General features: G+C 43.3%; 1 protein-coding gene across 1 annotated transcript in view; it reads left to right on the forward strand.

Annotated features, from left to right (window-relative positions):
* Positions 1–14,799: 14,799 nt before the first annotated feature.
* The window catches only part of ZBTB20 (zinc finger and BTB domain containing 20), a 624,766-nt gene continuing 622,629 nt past the window's right edge, over positions 14,800–16,936 (forward strand). The window contains exon 1 of the mRNA XM_065407938.1: positions 14,800–14,960. The gene's annotated coding sequence lies outside the window, so the exon portion shown is untranslated. The remainder of the gene's footprint in view (positions 14,961–16,936) is intronic.

Here is a 16,936-nt window from a genome sequence, read left to right on the forward strand (position 1 = left end):
GGCCTATCACTCTTTTGTATCTAGCTTTACACACTAGTGCACTTTTGGTGACTTATTTGCTTTTACCACCTAGTCAAGCCAATCTGAATAGACTAAAAAGTATGTAAAAGTGATGTTGAGTTGGTTGAACAGAAGTGCAGGTGTTTTAAAAACTGACAATTCTGAATTCAATTGTCCTGTCTTCTGTGATTTAACGTCCATATTTTTCCACCATTTTGATTAAATACACTGTGACACAACCTACTTTGAAAAGTGAGATGAGCTAGCCAGCTTTCTATACAACTTCACTATCAAATGCCCTTGCCCTGTACCAGAAGTTTCTAGATCCTTGAAAACCAAGCAGTCATACCTGTTCACATCTACACCCATTAGCTTATCCACAACATCCAGTGACAAATGGTTCTGTTCACTCTCCATATCCCTCTCTCCAATCATCAGTGACACCATTCATTCCCAGATAGGCTGCTATGCAATTTGATAAATTTCTTACTGATTCCTAAAAGGAACAAATATCCTGAAGTTCTCATCATTTCTCTATTAACTTTTTAGAATGGTTATTTTTTTCACTCAGATTAAAATTGGAGCCAAATGTTTCTAGTATCAAAATGCTTTTCAATATATGTTATGTTCATATCAATGCTTCAGAGTGACAGGCATTAAAAAAAGAGAAAATTTGCAATAATCCCATTTGGGTTGTTGTTATATATGAAAATATATCTCAAATAAAAATGTATCTCACATTCCTTGCTGAACTGGCTATAAATAACAGCAACAAAAATGCAATAATTTATCACTACTTTTACAGTTACATCCCTTTGGACCATCAGATTGAAGAGAAGCATTCTGGAATAATTGTGTTGTCTAAAGTTGCAATACTCCTAGTCAGTTTGCACTCTTGTTAGCAGGTTAGATGCAAATCTGATATAACAGAATAAATGTACTGCAGTTTTGCCTGTCATTGCACCATCTCATCAATCCCATCTTTTATTAGGGATTTTTTAAATTGCATCTCCTTATACCTGCTGTGCATCAGAGGGTTCCATCTTAGAAAGAGAAATGTTTTATGTTATTCAAATTTGCACCAATCTTGCTGCCTTCAGTGTTTGACTACTTCCATCCTCATCTGCCATCAGTTCCTTAAAGTTCTTCCAGTTGCCTAGTGCTCTTCTTGGCTCTCTTTCATTGATAATAAGATAGCAACTCTCAGACTAAATAGGTGCAAGGTAGTGTGCATGTGGCACCTTTGCTCAAGAAGCATGGGCTATGCTTTTGGAGTCAAAAGATCCTGAGTTCTATCCCCTATACAACTATGAAGTCCTGCAGTGGGGGTGTAATGACTGTGGTGAAGTCATTTGTGGCCACAGACTAGGGTGACCAGACAGCAAATGTGAAAAATCGGGACGGGGTGGGGGGTAATAGGAGCCTATGTAAGAAAAAGACCCAAAAATTGGGACTGTCCCTATAAAATCGGGACATCTGGTCACCCTGCCACAGATTTATGATATTGGGTAGTTAAGGCAATAATAATTTGCTCACCAATTTTACAGACTGTTTGCCGGGACCCTTAGTATGCCTTCTGTTCTCAATAATGTCACATTTTTAATCCAGACTCCTGTTAGCTTTAGTTAGAAAGACTGGAAACATATTCTTATACACCCTTAAGGGAAGTTATTTCATGCTTCTTAAGGGGAGCTACTTAGCTTATGCTCTTCTTCCTTATTTTATTTCCCATTCTGTCCATCTGTTTTTTGATAGATTTCATTCTTTGATCTAACCCATCAATTTTAATAGGAATGTTTTCTGCCTCCTTCTCCTGTGATGTACAAAATATTTGCATCTCATATGTTTCTTTAGGCACAATAGCAGAGATCTGCAAAGCCATCTCTGGGATTTAGACAGCTATCTTCCATTAAAATTAATGGAAGAAGGTGGATTTGAAAATTTGTAAGTCCTGAGCTGTTTTAATCAATGAGCCTTGTTGAACTGAAGGGAATACCTGTTGTAGGTGAAGATGGATGAACTTGAGCCTTGCAAATAGCACTGAGAGCCTGTAAGTCTTTTGCCTTGCTTTTTTAAGGCAGAGGCCAGACGGAGCTGACTCTTGGCAGCTTGGCGAGCTGGTGCTTTTGCTTGGGGGCTGCCATTTTGTGCTCTAAAATTAAAGCTGTGATTTAGAAAATAGTAAGCCTCTAGCCCTTATGGCCACAAATATAAGCTTTAAAGCATGAACTGGATGTGAACTGAGGCTGTGCTGTCTGCAGACATCCTGAAATTATAGGTCTGGCAGGTGTGAACTGGGCCATTAACTCTGAAGTCTAATGGTGATCATATAAATGTCATAATTGCTAACTATTTCACTGCTTATCAAAGAACACAAGAAAGAAAAGGGATGATCATATTTATGAAGATTTTTACAAGTGTGATCACATTTTCGCATCATGACTGGTTGGAGCTTGGATTGAGAGTGGCGTTCAAGAAAGTATCACCCCTTAATTTTGTCCAGTGACCCCTGTACTCCCCTTTCCTGTGTCTGTTTTAAATAGTGAATGGATAACATGAAAAATTCTTATTGATACACTTATTTGCAATGAGGGTTTATGGTATTTAGATAGATAAGCAACACTTCCTCATAAGTGTTTTGTGTATTACAACTTGTGTTTGATTGTTGTGCATTATTTATTTGTTTATTTGAAGCCTGGGGAATCCCAGATTTTGAGCATGAGTTTTTCCTAACTTGTGGCTATGTGTTGTATAGGTTGGAATATATGTGTGGTACTTATATCCTTTATTCGAGAGAATATCAGACCTGAAGAAATGGATGAGATTTTTGTCTCCATCTCCTGGCTGCACACGGAGGATGTAAGCTTTAATACTTGTGCAGCTAATGGAGACTTACCTTTAGCTCAAGTGGGAGCACAGTTGTTTTTTAAACTGAGGTCTATTCTATTTATGATCCTCAAATCCGTGAGGCTAGGATAGTGTGGTAGAGGTGATGTCCATTAATTCTCAGGCAACTACAAAAATTGTTTTGAGTTATGTCCTTAACCTACATCCTGCTACCTAATGTAGCAGGTATATCTAGTTAAATGCACACTGATGTCAGATATACGAGTTATATCCTGATGTTCCATTGACTTCACTGTAAACTGCAGTAAAACTCAGCAGGTGGAATAGGAGGCTGGCAATGTAGCAGTTAATATAAAATGCCTTTTATCAATCTATCAAATGCTTTCAGTGTGACCTCAAAGCAGGAGAAATTTGGAAATTAAACAAATTAAAAGCAAAAAACATAATGCAACATTATAGTTGATATTTTAAATGACTGAAAGTCAAGAAATTAAGTTAAAGTTCCCCCAGCAATTGCAACCTTAATTGTGCTTAATTCCATATACTTATTACAATGGGGGTCTCTTATTACATGATCATAGATCATTTATGCAGTAATAAAAAATGCTGTTGTACACACCAGTATGTATACAACTGAGTGTATTTGCAAAGCCTGACTGGAAGAGCAATATAAAACATAGTGTAGTTCTTTTCCATCGTATCATTTTGCAAACACTATGACACCTTAACCTGTGTTGTATGCTCCTGTATGAAAGACCTTGTAGTAATGAACACAGTGTATGCAAAGGGGAAGAGTTTTCTCTAGGAACCTTGAGCCGGACTGTAATCTCACTTAGGCCAGGTTTACAATGATATAACTCCACTGACTTCTGATTTTTACAGAATTGGGCCTCTTAACTCTGACTCTTGTGTAGTTGAAATCTGAATTAACATAGTCTTTTGCTTTTAATTTGCGTGGCTTTTAATAATAAAAAGCACAGTCCCTCTCTCTCCACCAAAGAGAATTTCAATTAATATTTAGTTTTTTAAAAAATGCAGCTCCAAACACATGCTGTAAAACAGCTGAACAAACTGTGTTCAAACTATCCAAAAATATTCACCTCCAGGCAAAGAACTAAATTCTAATTGGAACCAGTCTTGCTGCGTTTTTCGTTGAGATCAGGCACGAGATCTTATGTTTATATAAAATCAAGGAATATTCAAACAATGACAACCCTTCGCTTTAATGCATCTAGCTGTTGCTTCTTCACCAGTGTCTTCTTGGTGATCATCCGGGCTTTGAGGATCATCAGGGCTAAATCCTGCTCACCTACACACACAAAGTCCCATGAAGTGTGAAACAGATGATTACGATTTGGCCCTTAATTTGTTGCATTACTAGTGAAACAGTGAATTCTTCATAAACTGGTTCAGTGCTTTTGGATACAGAGGTCTCTAATTCAATTGCTGGAGTGGGTGCCTCAGAATAATAATAAGAAAACTTTTTTGGATCGTTTTATTGGTTAACTTTCTGTGCTCTGCACTGTTACTGGCCACAGCAACCTTTGCAGCGTTTGGTCTGCTAAGGAACAGCAAAAGCAGAGCTCGGGATATTTGTACACCGTGGATGTGATTTTTGTGCTGTACCTCCTAGAGGTGAGGGAAAAGGTGGCTATGCCTTGTTTGTGACTTCCTGATTACAGGCTACCTTATGGCTGCATGCTGCAGACCTGCCCCATCATCAGGGCTACATTTCATATGGCAGGCTTACACAGTGCCTGTGCTTGGGAAAATTATTCCCTGGACAGCTCAGGGATTTATATGGGGCAGCAATCAGCTTTGTAGTGGGGCCCAATATTGCTCCTTTTCACTATTGTCATCAACTCTCCCGATTTTATCGCAAGTCTCGTGATATTTGATGTTTTTCTTAAAGCCCTAGCTCCTGGAGTCAAGTGAACATGTGAGCACTCCCTTTAGTAAAAGGTAAGTTTCTAGTCCTCCTAGTTCTATACTAAAGTATGAAAACTTGACCCGAGTGCACCTTAAAGGTTCAAAACCCAGAAGTCCAATAATTTTTAGTCTCATGATTTGGGGGCCTGACTCATGGATTTTGAATGCTTGGAGTTGGCAGTACTGTCTTTTGTTGCCAAGTTCTCCTTTCTACGTAGATATTCTTGTACGTACTCTGTGAAATGGTAAATCTCAAAAAAGAAAAAAAAAAGTGAATGTATTTATTTATTTTTCTTTCCTTCTTCTGATCCACATCAGAGTCAGTTTTTTTCAAAAGAGGCCACTAATTTTGGGTGCCTACATATCTGGGCCTGGTTTTCTGACATAGTAAGCGCCCACAGCTCTCATTGATTTCAGCTGGCATTGTGGATGCTCAGCACCTTTGAAAATCAGATCCTAGTTGTCTCGAAATTGATATCCAAAATTAATGGCCACTTTTGAAAATGTTGGCCCAACTGTTTTTCATGTGACTTGGGTGAAGGCTCACAGACTAGTGAGAAAAAACTCCCTCACTTACACCAGGGGGATCAAAATCCTAGCCTCCGAAGCCTTTGCTAGTGATGTGTCTCTCTTGTTTTTTTGCACACTTAGGGTCAGTTCCTCAGCTGCTACAAATTAGTGCAGCTCCACTGAAGGATCTGGCCCATACTCATTAGGCAGTTGCCGTAGAGAGTAGTGTTCATTATAATTTGATGTGAATACAGTAAGAATATGATAACGCTGTACCTATTAGGAGTCCCTGGTTTTCACTATGTTCTATGCAATGGCCACCTGAAACCTCTTAGTGACAGTAAGGACAGGCTGCACAGGCCCGACTACTTGAGCCAAAGGAGAATCTCTCATAGTAGTATAGAACCTCTGATGCAAAGTTAAGCAATTCAAATTCTAGCCAGTAGAAGACAGTGGTCAATGCACGTACTAACCAGTTCATTACAATGTTTTCCTTTTTAAAAAATAGAATATTTTTAGTTTGTAAAACCACTTCATAGTCTAAGTCTGTGCCTCCCAGAGGGTATTTATAATTGAATCATGGGGTGTCTCATTCTTGTTCCAGATGGCAAGAGGACTGCTCAAATTTCATAGTCCTTTAAATGTTGCCTGAAATGCCACGAGGCACCCTATAATTCAGTTATAGGTAGCCTTTGGGAACCATATAATTATATAACTGAGGGTGCCTTGCACAATGGACTAGGCTATGTAACAAGATCCCATTGCATTGTAACTGTACTGCGTGGGAGTGGGTCTTATACAGTAGCCGAACAGCTAAATCGGTCATGAATTGTCCACTGGTGCAAATAAAGGTAATGTCCAGCACCCCATAAACTTAGCGGATGGGCAGAAAAACCAGATGCATAGTTAGATAGTGGAGCTACGGGCTTTACTAGGTGCCAATAATTGTAGCACAATAAAAGGACTGAGGAGATTTATTTATTTAAAAAAATTAAAGAAATTAGGACCCCAAATGTGTGTGTGTGTGTGTGTGTGTGTGTGTGTGTGTGTGTGTTTAGTGCCGAGGGGCGGGGAATAGAGCTTATTCATTTTATTGTTCTCTCATCTGGTAGTGTAGTAAAGTGTCATTTTGTTGTGAAGTTGCATCTCCACTTGTCATCACTCCGGGTTTGTCTACATTAGGGCTTTCTGCACTGATGTAAGGTTTACTGGTTCAGACCCCCAGCATAGGTGCACGGCACCCATTGAAACAGTGGGGATTTGCACTGGTAGAGCTACGCAGGTGCAAAAATCCCTAATGTAAACTAGCTTTCAGTGATTCTGTGTCACGACTCGCTGTCATAACAGTACACAATATCTTCTTTTAGGGGAGCAATGTCACCTCAGAATGGTGATGCAAATGTACACATCATCCTGACATATGGATGCCATCATCATGCAGTGAGGTCACATGACACCAAAGGATCATCATATAGGATCTGGGTTATGATGCAGTGATACTACATTATGACTTGGACCCAGATCCTCAGTTGGTGTCAATTGGCATAGCACTATTGAAGTTAACGGAGCTATGTCAGTTTTCCCCAGTTTAGGATCTGGCCCATAATATTTGACAGGACACTTGATTAAATAATATTAGGAGAAGTCAGCTACAGTTTAGAGACTGTGACTCCACTCTTGTCAATGGACTGGGTTAATTGAGATCCTGTTCCTGATTCAAAGAGGGTGTGTATGGGATTGGGAGTCCAACATCTGAGTCCTGTTCTCAGTGAGCAATTTGCTATTTTTGCCTCTATTTTCCTGTCTGTAAAATGGGAATAATAACAACCCTCCTAACTGAGGGAATGGTAAGGTTAGATTCAGTAGTGTCTGTAATGCATTGTGAGATCTGTGGATGAAAGCTGCTATATTAGTAGAAAGTATTATTTTGTTGAAGTGGGTCTGGCTTTCAGTAATGACTGCTGAGACGGGAGAACTATTGAGATGCTGTGCATTGTGCAGCACACCAAAAGCACATTGTAATTCTCTCCTTCTGTCTTCAGTGCATCTTCAACAGCAGTTCTGCAGGGATAAGAAGTATTTGCATAGTCCTTTTACATTTTGTTGACCCCTGCTGATATAAATTAAACACACTGTCCTCTTGTTATTCTCAAGTTTAGAAAACCTATTTTTTAATCACCTCATACAGGTATCTAATTTGAATCAGGCTACTGAACTGCAGGGCTCTTGTGCTTTTTTTAATTGGCATCTTCCTCATTACATTTGAACAAAGTTGCACACACCCTGCAGGACATCGATAGAGACAACTGAATCACCAATCCTGACTGTATGGTAGCAGGATGGTGTGATGCACCCTGGGAGTCCAGGAGACCTGGGTATGCTGTGGCAGGGGCTAACTAGAAGTAATAGGGTTCAGACATATTGTTCTTAGTGCTTCGAGGGTCTGCCTATATTAAATGAAAGAGCGCTGCAACAAACAAACTTGTAACACCTTGTATAGCATCTTGTGTCAACTCACCGAAGCAATTGTACTAGTTAGTTGCAATGCCTGGGATGACGTCTTTCACTCAGGACCAGCTGAAGCAGTGTAGCCTACAGCAGCCAAAATGAGATCCCAAGTGTTGTGGCTGCTGTGGGTCAGTTGCATTTGGAAATTTCCCAAAAGCTCCTATTCCCAGCAGCAATGATGGACATTCTGGTAAAAAGTGCTTCAGAGAAGTGCCAGGATTCACTGGTGCAGTTGCAATTTGTCAGTGCAACGTATTAAAAAGAGATGTTCTGACCTATCACAAGGATGAACAAGACAACCAGACAGTTCATGGAGCCGATATCTTTGCATCAGTGTCCTCACTTAGAGTTCAATCCTGTTTCAGTTAAAATAACTGGTAAACTCCTATTGATTCAAATGGGAGCAGGATTATACCTTTAGACATAGTTCTAGCATTCTGTGCCTCCTGTTCCAACCATTGCTGCTTAGAAGAGGTGTCCTAACATACCATGACAGTGAGCATGGGAGTATGAAATAGAAAAGGGATTTAAAAGGAGAGAACTGAGGAACATACCATAGAACATATTCTTTGGCACTAAAGTATGCTCTTTCCATCACTGACTGCCTGCCATGCAGAATGTTGTCCCTTGCGAGCAAAGAAGCTTTCACAGCAATGTCGGTTCTGGTGGGTTCGCCCAATCTTCTCCTTACTAACGAAGCTCAGCATGTTCTTAGGGCTTCTGCAGCTCCTTCAAAGAACTGTAGATGGGGCCCCTGCTGTGCGCATCACTGTGATTCCTTACCCACCTTTAGGAGCCTGTCATTATTTCATTAATTTTCATTTATTTTAAGGCTTTATTGGGGATGCCATCCTCCTGCAGCTGCTTAGTTTGCAATTCCCCAAAAAACTCAGCCCTGGACGGGAAAGACAACAGAGATTAAGGAGGAGAGAAGGATAGAGCATTATGTACTGGTTAGAGCACCAGCCTGGAAGTCAGGACTTCCAGATTCTTTTCACAGCTTTGCCACTGATTTTTTAGGTGACTTAGGTCAGCATTTTCAAACTTGTAGACTTAAAGTTGGACAGCTAAAATAAATGGTCTGATTTTCAGAAGTGCTCAGCACCTGCAGCTCCCATTTTCTTCATTTGAAGTTTTTGGTTCTCAGCACCTCTGAAAATCAACCTATTTTTATTTAGGTACCGAAATATGGTATAAATGTATAAATGGAATGTAATATATTTTTGTCTCAACCTCCATAAACCATATGGCGTTACATCAAGGATGAATCTGACTCTCTGTCCTTTCTAAAATGGAAATAATAGTACTTCACTATATCCCAGGAGGGTTGTAAGGCTAAATCAAGCAATGTCTGTAAAGTATCTTGAGATCCTCTGATGGAAGCCACCACACAAGCATAAAGGATTGTTACTGTCTTCTAGTTATCACTCTATCATCTTAATATCAGAGTCATGGGGCCTGATTCCCCAGAGCCTTGCATCTTGTGCTATCATTTATACATTTGCAAAACACCACCAATCAAAATCCTCCATTCACATATACCTCTGGTAGTGTTTTACAACCTCATTTGGATAGGTTTAAATAGCCAGCTGCATGAGTTACAAGATAGTGGAAAATCAGGCCCATGGTTTCTATGTTGTACCTCAGTCAGGCTGAGATCTCAGTGGTCAGGGAGGGAGACCTTGCCTGTTCTCAGATGCATGTGAATCGTGACTGTGATATTAACACTAGTGAATCAAGATAGCTTGCTCCTTCTCCATGTTAGGTTTGCTGGAGGGGACAGAATTTACAGGGCTGTGTGGTGGTTTGATAGCAGCAGATTTTAGCCCCAGGGATCTGCAAAGTCTGAATCTTTGTCTCCTCAGTTGCCACTGCTTACAGGCCCCCCCCCCCCCCCATCTCCTAACTATTTCTACTAAAGGGGAGAGATATACACCACATCTGCCAACTGTCTCTGCCTTCAGCCCACCACCATTACCATGAGGCACACAACTGCCTCCGCCCCCGGGGACACCATTTCAGACATACTCTTAGTTGCCTCTGCCTGCAGGGAAAGCTTCCAAATTGCCTCTGCATGGGGAAGATAACTAACAGATTCTTCTTGAATCTTCCTGTGGTTTCTCTGGACAGTTTTAGTGGATTTTTGCTTTAAGATTTGGTAGAGATGGGCCTGTGTTGCAAAGTTTGGATCGAGAGCTGAACTTTTCCAGGTTCCCAGCAGGTGTCAAATTGGAAAGATGGGGTAGTTTGGATCCATCTTATAAAGGATCCCAGGCTAGGAAGTTGAAATCCGGATCTCAGCTTCCCTACAGTTTGAGGGGCCTCAGATACAGAGCTGAATTTTGCAAAGATTCAGGAAGATCAGTTCAGCTCAAGATGCAATCTCTTTCATATCTTGAGAAAGTTTGGACCTGGCTCTCTGGCTTATATGTGACTCCAAACTCCCTGAAAGCTTGAGGGAGTTCAGATCAGGTACTGTGGTTCTGAACTAGATCCAAACTTCATTCAAATTTTCATGGTTTGTTTCTGGGGCTCCTTTTCAGACCAGGATCTGAACATCCCCAAAGCTAGATGGGAATCAAATCCAGCTCTTCAGTTCTTATCCAGATCCAAACTTCCCGAGTGCTTGAGGGAAGTTGGATCTGTTTTTCCAATTTGGATACAGATCTGAAATTCTAAAAAGATGCAGTAAGTTCTGATTAAGATCTAAACTTCTGTCAACTTGAGAGGGTTTGGATCCAATTTTCTGGTTTAGAGCCAAATATGAACTTCCCCAGAGCTTAAGAGTTTGGATCCAGTTCTCTGGTTCAGAGCCAAATCTGAACTTTCCCAAAGCTTAAGAGGTTCAGATTCAATTCTAGGGCCTTAATTGGGATCTAAGCTTCCTTAACCTTGAGGGGCTCAGACAGGGCCGGTGCAAGGATGTTTCGTGCCCTAGGCGAAACTTCCACCTTGCGCCCTCCCCCCTCCCCGAGCCCTGCGGCAGCTCCCCGCCCCTGCCCACCCTGAGGTGCCCCCCCCGCAGCAGCTCTCCACCCCCCTCTCCACCCTGAGGCGCCCCCCCCCCGGCAGCTTCCCCCCCCCCCCCGGCCAAGGGAGCCATGCAGCAGCTCCTCACCCCAGCTCACCTCTGCTCCACCCCCTCCCCGAGCCCTGCGGCAGCTGCCCCACCCCTCCTCCGCCCTGAGGCACCTCCCCCGCGGCAGCTCCCCGCCCCCCCCTCCACCCTGAGGCGCCTCCCCCGTGGCAGCTCCCCACCCCCCTGGCCCGGGGAGCCGTGTGGCAGCTCCCCACCCCAGCTCACCTCTGCTCCACCCCCTCCCCGAGCCCTGCGGCAGCTCCCCCCCGCCCTGAGGCGCCTCCCCCGTGGCAGCTTCCCCCCCCCCCCGCTCGGGGAGCCGTGCAGCAGCTCTCCACCCCAGCTCACCTCTACTCCACCCCCTCCCCGAGCCCTGCGGCAGCTCCCCCCCCGCCCTGAGGCATCTCCCCCGCGGCAGCTGCCACCCCCCTCCGCCCTGAGGCACCTCCCCCACGGCAGCTCCCCACCTCCCCTCCACCCTTAGGCGCCTCCCCCATGGCAGCTCCCCCCCCCCGCCCTGAGGCACCTACCCGCGGCAGCTCCCCGCCCCCCCCTCCACCCTGAGGCGCCTCCCCCGTGGCAGCTCCCCACCCCCCTGGCCCGGGGAGCCGTGTGGCAGCTCCCCACCCCAGCTCACCTCTGCTCCACCCCCTCCCCGAGCCCTGCGGCAGCTCCCCCCCGCCCTGAGGCGCCTCTCCCGTGGCAGCTTCCCCCCCCCCCCTGCCCGGGGAGCTGTGCGGCAGCTCCCCACCCCAGCTCACCTCTACTCCACCCCCTCCCCGAGCCCTGCGGCAGCTCCCCCCCCCCTGCCCTGAGGCATCTCCCCCGCGGCAGCTCCCACCCCCCTCCGCCCTGAGGCACCTCCCCCACGGCAGCTCCCCACCTCCCCTCCGCCCTTAGGTGCCTCCCCCATGGCAGCTCCCCCCCCCCCGCCTGGGGAGCTGGCCGGCAGCTCCCCACCCCAGCTCACCTCTGCTCCAGCCCCTCTCTGAGCCCTGCGGCAGCTCCCCACCCCTCCCCCCTCGGTCCTGAGGCACCCCTCCTGCGGCAGCTCCCCACCCCCCCTCCACCCTGAGGCACCCCCCCCCCCGTGGCAGTTCCCCCCCCACCCAGGGAGCCGTGTGGCAGCTCCCCACCCCAGCTCACCTCTGCTACGCCTCCTCCCCGAGCACACCGTCGCTGCTCCACTTCTCCCGGCTCCCAGGCTTGTGGCGCCAATCAGCTGTTTGGTGCCACAAGCCTGGGAGGGAGAGAAGCAGAGTGGGGTGGTGAGCTCAGGGGAGGAGGCGGAGCAGAGGTGAGCTGGGGCGGGGAGTTCCTCTGTGTGCCCCCCCCCACTTGCTGCATGCGGCCCTCCCCGCACCCCCCTGCCCCAGCTCCCTCCACCTAAATGCCGACGACAACTGGGGCAGCCGAAGATCCGGCCACCGCGGTCGCCGCCAAAGAAAATGTTGCCCCCCAAATGCTAGCGCCCTAGGCGACCGCCTAGGTCGCCTAATAGATTGCACCAGCCCTGGGCTCAGATCTGGTTCTCTGGTTCAGATCCAAGTCTGAATTTCTCCAAAACATGATTGGGGTTAAGATCTCTTTTTTTCTGATTTGAATTCACTGTACATAGATGAGAGTGAACCAAGAAGCTCAGGTCTGGATCCAATTCCAGTTGCCCCCAAATATTAAGGGCTGTTTATGTCTGATTTCCTGGATTGGATCTCTATCTATATTTTTGGATTTGAATCTCAGGGACTACCAAGGTGATATGAAATGTAAAGGTGTGTACAAACCCCTGTGAACTTCAGATGCTGAGTTTCACATAGGTCAACTCATGCTTATCAGTAAATCTCCTGAACTTAGCTTCTATATTCTTCCTCATAATGATAATGATACTTTGTCTTTCTATCTTCCTCTGAAGGCCAAAGCAATTTACAAATGTTAATAAATTAATCCTCACAGCTCTCTTGTGAGGAGAGTAATTATTACTTAGATGCATTTTATGGATGGGGAAACTGAGGCAGAGATGAAGTGACACATCCATAGCCAGAGAGTAAATCAGTGGCAGAGCCACAATTAGAGGCTTCTTCATGCCCAGTCCCCTATTAGGGCCAAATTCTGATGTCGGAGACACCTGTATAAATGTGGAGTAATTTCATTGACTCAGTAGCGTTCCCCTCACTGATACCAGCAGTGAATTTGCCCCAGTATTACTTAAGGAGATGGACTGGTGACCCTAATGAAACTTCTCCATCTTTAAGTTCTCTGATTGTATATATTTCCCTGCCTCCCACCACTAAAATATGAACAGCATTTGTTGATTTGTGGGGAAAGTTGTTTCTGAAAAATTAACTTTCTGAAAAACATGCTTAATCTCTCTCTATTTACTGTATATCACTCTGTAAAGGGAGCGTTTGCTATTTAAGTAGAAAAGGATATACCGGTCACCATAAGGAGCTGAAAATAACCAGCTACAGACTAGTTAAAATTATGTAGGCTCGGTATGAAGCATGAAGAGCTAGTCAGCTGCTAGGATTCAAATTTGTGGATCTAGAGAGTCTAGATGTTTCAGACCTGCTATTTAGACCACTAAGCCACTCAGGAGCAATACGATTTAGACATATTGGTGGGGGAATAAACACTTAGCATGGGATGCAGTATTGCCTTGTAATTAAAGCATTAGACTAGACTCCAGGAGAGTTAGATTTTAATCTCAGCTATGTCACTGATTCACAACAGGGCCTTGGGCAAATCACTTCACCTCTCTGTGCCTCAGCTTCCCCATCTAAAATGGGGGCAATAATAATTGCACCTACCTTTGAAAAATGCTTTGAGATCCTTGGCTGCCAGGTGATATGTGTGTAAGTACAAAGTATCATTATTCTCCTGATCCTCCAGCCTTACTTCTCATTTAAGTCAACGGAAGTTTTGTGCACATGATGACATCAGGTTTGTGTGGTCAGAAGGAGGGCTGTTACAACATTGTAGGGGCAGCATATAGAATTGATGTAAACCATATATTTTCTCTAGATGTGGCAGATTTTTTTGGTAATATCTGAGTTTTCTGTAGACATAAGCAGTCTATTGCTTTTTCTCCCCTTTCTCTCCCCCTCCCGGTGAGAAAAATGGGGGTGGGAGAGTATTCTTCAGCCCGGACCTTTATTTTAAATAACCTTGGCCGGGTTGCCATTGGAAAAAAAATTCTTTACTTGAGGGATTTATTTCTGTCCTTGCAACACTATGTACTATATGCATTGCACCTGTTCAGACATAAGCACAGTTCATTATTATAGCTGTAGGGGCAGAAGCTTACTAATACATATATATTGGGGGGAGAGAATATTAGGGAGAATGGCCCTCTCTTTTAGTTTGCTTACTGAGCAACCTCTTGTAGAGACTTCCTCCTCCTCCAGATCAGTTTTCCCTGCTCCCCTATTGTCTGGGGAAACCTGTCTTCGGGAGCTTCGTTCTTGAAAGATCTCATGACTTTAAAATCATCAGTGGGCTTTGTGTAGCCTGCCTGTCAAAAGAGATATGTTTACACCTTCCCTGCATGTGTTAAAGCTATAAGGTTACGGAGCAGAATGGCTGATACATTTCAGTGCTTCATGCTAATATGCACAAAATGTATTTATGATAATTACATAGACTGTCTGAAACAATGCATTCCAACATTCTGTAACATAAATAAGAAAGGTGGAGCCAGCTGGCTGTAAACAGTTTATTTGCCAGCAATCCTGATCTGCACTATATACCTTTTTACACTGTCTCAGTCTGGCAGTATTGAACCTGTTGCTGCATTAGCCGAGTTGTATTTTGCCAGATAGGGGAAGGAGGGTTGTCTGCTGTCTGGTAGGAGGGCTTTGTCTGTGTGTGCCTTTCTCTCTCTCTCCCTCTCACACTCTCGCTTGCTCTCTCTCTCTCTCTCACTCCCTTTCCCGTCTCTGTGGTTTGTAAGGTAGGTTGCAGTGTGTGTATATACACAACATCAAGAGCAGGAAAATGGACTCATTAGGGAGGCAGGCAGTCATTACCACTCACACTGTACTTCCAGGGAGACAGCGACTATGAGGAGACAAACTGAGGACTGGGGAACAAGGTAGGCCAGTCAACTTTTATAAAAAAAAAAAAAATCCTGCTCCCCCCTAGCCCCATGACACTTATTTATTCTTTCACCCCCACCCTCTCCATTTTTAATATAGAGATGTAAGTTTGTCAAACCCATTTGCTAGCTTAAAATTTTGAACATCTATAGAAGGCCTTAGCCTTTACAAATGTTTTTTCCCCTTCTACTTATTTCAGGGTGTGCCCCCTTATGATTCACTTTAATTACTTTTTTTTTAACATCAATGAAGGAAACAAATATGTTTGTTTTCCAACACTAGTTCCAAGTAAATCAATATCTTTCACTCTTTTAAAACAGCTCTCTCCGTATGTCTGTGGGTCTCTGCTTTTTCTTTTCTGTTTATGCAGTTCCATCTGTCCGTCCATATATCATGTTCTCCTTATTTACTGCTAAATGGGTTTTTGTTAGTATTTGCCAATGAGTTTTAGCTGTATTGCCGGTGACCAGGTTTAACTGTGACTCTTGTTCTTTGTTTTATATCTACTATAAGTTTAAAGTCCATGTTTATTGTACATTAAATAAAAACAGAAAGCAGGTTCCACTCTTTCTGCCAAGATTTTTATTTTAAAAATTTTGGGGGGGAGGGAGAAGGGGAGGTGATTTTAATTAGCGTACATGTACTTTTCCCTGATGGATTTTTAAAGCATTTATTTTAATTTTTTTAACTCTTTATTTTACTTAAGAGGGAGTGGGAGAGATATTCTAACTTTTATGTTGCTGATTTAATGTAAAATCATAGAGGCATGACTGGGTTAATATGAATTCAAACTTTCTAAGAGGGAGTTTGTATCTTTGATTGCCCTCCCCCCTTTATACATGGTTGTGCTTGTGTTTCAGTATGTGTATTTGGAGGGGGGAGGTAGATATCTTTTTACAGTGGAAACAATTTATGAAATCTTTTGAGCCATTTTGTCTAGAAACCGTAACTATTTATTTACCATATTTTCATTCCATAAATAACCTTTGTATTTGTTATTTCAAATATAGAGTGTGTCTGTGGATTCATTATTATTATTTTTCTGGGTTTGTGTTGCGTTTCATAGCCCATTTAACAATGTTGAGTTTTTCAAGCTAGCCTTATCATGGGTTCTAAAGGCTGGTTAAACAGATCCATTTGAAATGGGCTTTTTATCTGAGCTCTTGTCAGTGCTGTCGGAGAGTAAAACTGCTACTCTGTTGGTAAAAAAAAAATTAAGACAGATAGTGAGTGGAAGTGAGTTATATAAAACATTCTGGAGAATCCATGAGTAATTATAGAAAATGGACGCTGATCAGTGGAGATCTCTTGACAATAACAATCACCTTTTAAAATAGCAAATTATTTAATAGTAAAAGGCAGACGATTTAAAAAAAATCTATTAGGCCTTTCCGATAACACATGTCCATAAAGCAATATTCCTAGCCCACCTGGGATTGTACAGGAGATTCTTCAACACGTTATCAGGGTTCAGATCTTGTGAAATGTTTATTAAAAATCCATTGTTTTAGGACAGTAGACAACTTTTGGTACCAACAGGTTTATCTTTTATATTTTTACATCCTGTATCTTATAACTCTCTCATCTCAACAAAAGCGACTCCTCTCTGGACAAACCAAATCAGTTTAAACCCAAAACAGCAAATAATCCACTGGCTCTGTAGATACAGAACCCATTCACTTCATCTTATTAGTTTTTTTCCAGGGCCTAAACGGAACTTTTCAGTGGCTTTCTGTAGCATTTTGTCAAGAATTGGTGGTCCATCTATTAGCTCAGGAATGAAATTTAGTGTTTTCCACTCCCTTTCCTGCCTCTTTTCAACTCAGGCTGCTAATTAACATTTGGTCGACAAACTTTAACTGTTTTTATTGCTACAAATTACATGTCACTGTAGTAAGATATTCCCCCCTCCCCCTAAACTCTGATTTGAGCATATAGGGAGCTGAAGTATTTCCAAAAATTAAGGGGTCTC

Source organism: Emys orbicularis, chromosome 1, assembly GCF_028017835.1.
Source record: "Emys orbicularis isolate rEmyOrb1 chromosome 1, rEmyOrb1.hap1, whole genome shotgun sequence".
Classification (NCBI taxonomy): Eukaryota; Metazoa; Chordata; order Testudines; family Emydidae; genus Emys; species Emys orbicularis.